The following is a 3,956-nucleotide window of genomic DNA, read 5'->3' on the forward strand; positions in this document are numbered from 1 at the left end:
TCTTGGCTTACCTCGCTCACCATGATTCCTTCTAGCTCTTCTGGCTGTTTCTTAAGGGAAAACAAACTCTAGGGAAGTTAGGAGTCCTTTTTTTAAAAGTGTATGGTAAGGTTAAACATGAAATGGCAGAGAAAGTGATCCTGAGGAATTTTGAAGTTTAGTCAGGCTGGGAAAGCAAGAGCTTGCGAAAGCATTGTTTGGCTTTAAGCTACGGCACCACCAGAGCTGGCTTAGCGTGTGAAATTATACACAAGACTTCACGCATCCCTTAGCCCACACAAGGTCTGCATTTCTTCCGTCCCAGAAAGCCACAGCCTTTCTACAAATGCTCTGTACATCGTCCAGCCTTCCCATGACCGCACAGCCATCTCTGCCCATGCAAACTGGCACTTACACTTAGACCAAAGGGAAACCAAGCAGTCCCACTTCTAGGAATCAGAGCGCCTATGGCTCACACCTGTAATCCAAGCTATTCAAAAGCCTGAGATCTGAGTTCAAGGGTCAAAGCCAACCCACCCAGGCAGAAAAGTCTCCGACACTATTATCTCCAATCAACCATCAAAAAGCTGGAAGTAAAGCCATGGCTCAAGTGGTAGAATGCCAGTCTTGGACAGAAAAAGCCACGCCAGAGCTTGGTGTCCTGAGTTGAAGTCCCTGTCCTGGTACCAAAAAGAAAATAACACAGAATTCTATGACTCAGAAGGTTATGAGAAAGTGAAAAGTCTTCATAGTTTGGGAAATAAACTGTGTAGTTTATAATAATACTGATGGAGTGCAGCCATCTGGAGTTCTGGAAGCTTCCCAGAGCTCACGACAGTGCCAGTCGGTAGATAGGAACGTTGAGGCACAGAGAGGCTGAGCCCTCTCCCCTGTATGTTTTTGTTGTGGCTGTTTTTGTTCTTGTGACTAATGAAGGTCTGGAAATGAATGTCATTGTCACAACTCCAAATCTAGGAATTTAAAATTGTACCCCCCACGTGGAGTTTGCCTTGGGAAAGAAAAAAGCCAGCTGTGGGTGAGATTTTGTTGCTGTTCTGGGAGTCCAATCTCTCACTGGTGGGGGCCTGCCTTTTGTGGGTGCCGGAGGGTGAAATATAGTACTTTCATTCCAGAGCCTGCCGAGTTTGGTGAGCGAGAAGTACAAGCCTTGTGGGGAGTATGCTTAGATTCCTATCTCCAGGCAAGCTTCCCGGGGAAAGTAGGGGAAAGGGCACCAGGCTGAGAAGGCTCTCAGAAGGAAAACATTGAGCGCAGGTGGGGTGGAGTGTGTGTGTTTAGGGTGTGTCCTCTGGCCTATTGTACAGTCTCCGGAGACCAGGCCTCGCCAGAAGATGTGGGAGAATTAAGAGAGACAGTCTATAGGCCCAGCCCAGCTACAGGCGGTAGCTGCCCACCTTTGTGGCACCCCATTCACCTCGCCCTTTCTCTAGCAACCATCATGAAGTCTCATCTTTACAAAACATTAAGCAGTTTGAAAGAAAACTCTGATCTCTAAAAAAATTAAAAATAGAACAAAATAACCCCCACCGAAAGCCCAGGTACTGGTGGCTCAGACCTGTCATCCTAGCTACTCAGGAGGCCGAGAGCTGAAGAGTGAGGTTCAAAGCCAGCCTGGGCAGAAAATTCTGTGAGACTCTTAGCTCCAATGAACCAGCCAGAAGTGGAGCTGTGGCTCAAGTGCCAGCCTTGAGTGAGAACGCCGAGGGACCATATCCAGGCTCTGAGTTCAAGCTCCAGTACCAGCACCAAAAAATAACAAACAAAAACAAAACAAGAAAATTTGGGTCCCTCAGTCACTTTTATTTCCTAGAAAACATGTCACAAAATATTCATTTTATATAAGGAATTTTGGGGGGGCTCTTTAAATATGGTTAATAATGATCAATTATTTGTTCTAATTATCATCTGTTTTATGTATTTGCATAGCATTTGATCATGTCAAAGCATTCCCATGTGGCAAACTGCTGAAGGCTAAAGGCTTCTCCCCAAACCCAAGCAGAAAGCACTAGGAAAAAAAGGAAAGAGTAGATTTGAAGAGCAAGTATTATTTGTGTGTGTGTGTCAGTCATGGGGCTTGAACTCAGGACCTGGGCGCTGTCCCTGAGCTGTTCAGTTCTACCACTTTGAGCACTCTACCACTTTGAGCTACAGCTCTACTTTTGGCTTTCTGGTGGTTAAATGGAGATAAGAGCCTCATAGGGCCGGGTGCCAATGGCTCACGCCTGTAATCCTAGGTACTCAGGAGGCTGAGATCTGAGGATCACGTTCCAAGCCAGCCCAGGCAGGAAAGTCTGTGAGACTCTTATTTCCAATAAACCACTAGAAAATGAAGTGGTGCTGTGGTTTGAGTGGTAGAGCGCTCACCTTGAGCTGAAGAGCTCAGGGACAGTGCCCAGGCTCAGAGATCAAGCCCAGTGACCAACAAAAAAAAAAAAAAAAAAAGTCTCATAGGGACCTTTCTACCCGGACTGGCTTTGAACAGTGATCCTCAGATAGATCTCAGCCTCCTGAGTAGCTAGGATTACAGACGCAAGCCACTGGTGCCCAGAGAGTATCATTTTTTTTTTTTTTTTACTCAGTGAAAAAATCTGAAGAGTGTCAAGGAAGGTGGGGGAGGGAGGTTAGTAGAGCTTGGGCAGAGGACTGAAACAGAACTGGGTTTGGGGCTTGAATTCAGGGCCTTGTATTCTTGCTTGGCTAGTGCTAGTGCTCTACCACTTAAACCACTCTTCCAGTCCAGCTTTGCTGGTTAATTGGACATAACAGCCTCTTAGACTTTCTGTCTGGGTTGGCTTGAACCACGATCTGGGGTGGGGGATGGGGAGGGAGGGTGAAACAACAGAAAATAATACAACTTTTGAAACATCAAAACCAATCACAACTATCAGATCATAAGGCTAAGAATTATATGAGTAAGAATTACATCTGTTGAAAGAAATACACTAAATGAAAAATATTGCATCATTGGCATGATTAGTGAGTAGGAATACTTGATTGATAATTCACAATAAAAGGCCAATAGAGCCAGTACTGGTGGCTCATACCTATAATCCTAGCTACTCAGGAGGCTGAGGTCTGAGGATCATGGTTCAAAGCCAGCCCAAGCAGAAAAGTCCCTGTGAGACTCTTATCTCCAATGAACCACTCAAAAACCAGAAGTGGTATTGTGGTTCAAAGGGGTAGAGCGCTAGCCTTAAGCAAAAAAGCTCAAGGACAGTGCCCAGGCCCTGAGTTCAAGCCCCACAACCACAACCATCACCAACAAAAGTCATCAGAAAAGATTAAAAAAAACATATTTTTATAAAAATGCTAAGATAGTGAGAAAACAGATATACAATTATTGACAATATTTGAAAAATGGGAAGCCCCCAAGTTGCAATATTAGACGTTTTTCATTGTAACACAATGGTAAAAAAAAATTGCTGTTTGAAAAACCTCATCAAGGAACCATCAAGGCAAGTAGGGAGAAGATTAACTTAGCTCATATATAGACAAAGATGACAACCTAAAAGTTTCTAGAAATACTATCTTAGAAGGAATGAAAGTCTGTGCAATTGTACCGTACATCAACAGCACAATTAGATTTTGAGCTAAGTCATTTAAAGAACTGAAGGAAGGCTAGGGGTGAGGCGATGTGGCAAAGAGCTTGTCTAGCCAGAGGAGGAAGAAGAGAAAGAGAAGAAAAGAAAACACTTCTGTTTGGGTAGACATGGTAGTTTATGCCTGTAATACCAGCACTTGGACATCTCAGACAGGATTGTGAGTTTTAGGCCAGCAAGGACTTTACAGTGAGACCCTGCCTAACAAAGAGAGAGGAGGAGAAAAAGAGAAGAAAGGCGGGGGGGGGGGAAGGGAGGGAAGGAAGGGAGGAAGAAAGAAAGGAAGGAAGGAAGGGGAAAATTAGAAAGAGGAAGGAGATGCAGCTGGGTATCTATAATCGTAGCTACTCAGGAAGC

This window comes from Dipodomys ordii, unplaced genomic scaffold (assembly GCF_000151885.1).
Source record: "Dipodomys ordii isolate 6190 unplaced genomic scaffold, Dord_2.0 Scaffold39, whole genome shotgun sequence".
NCBI lineage: Eukaryota > Metazoa > Chordata > Mammalia > Rodentia > Heteromyidae > Dipodomys > Dipodomys ordii.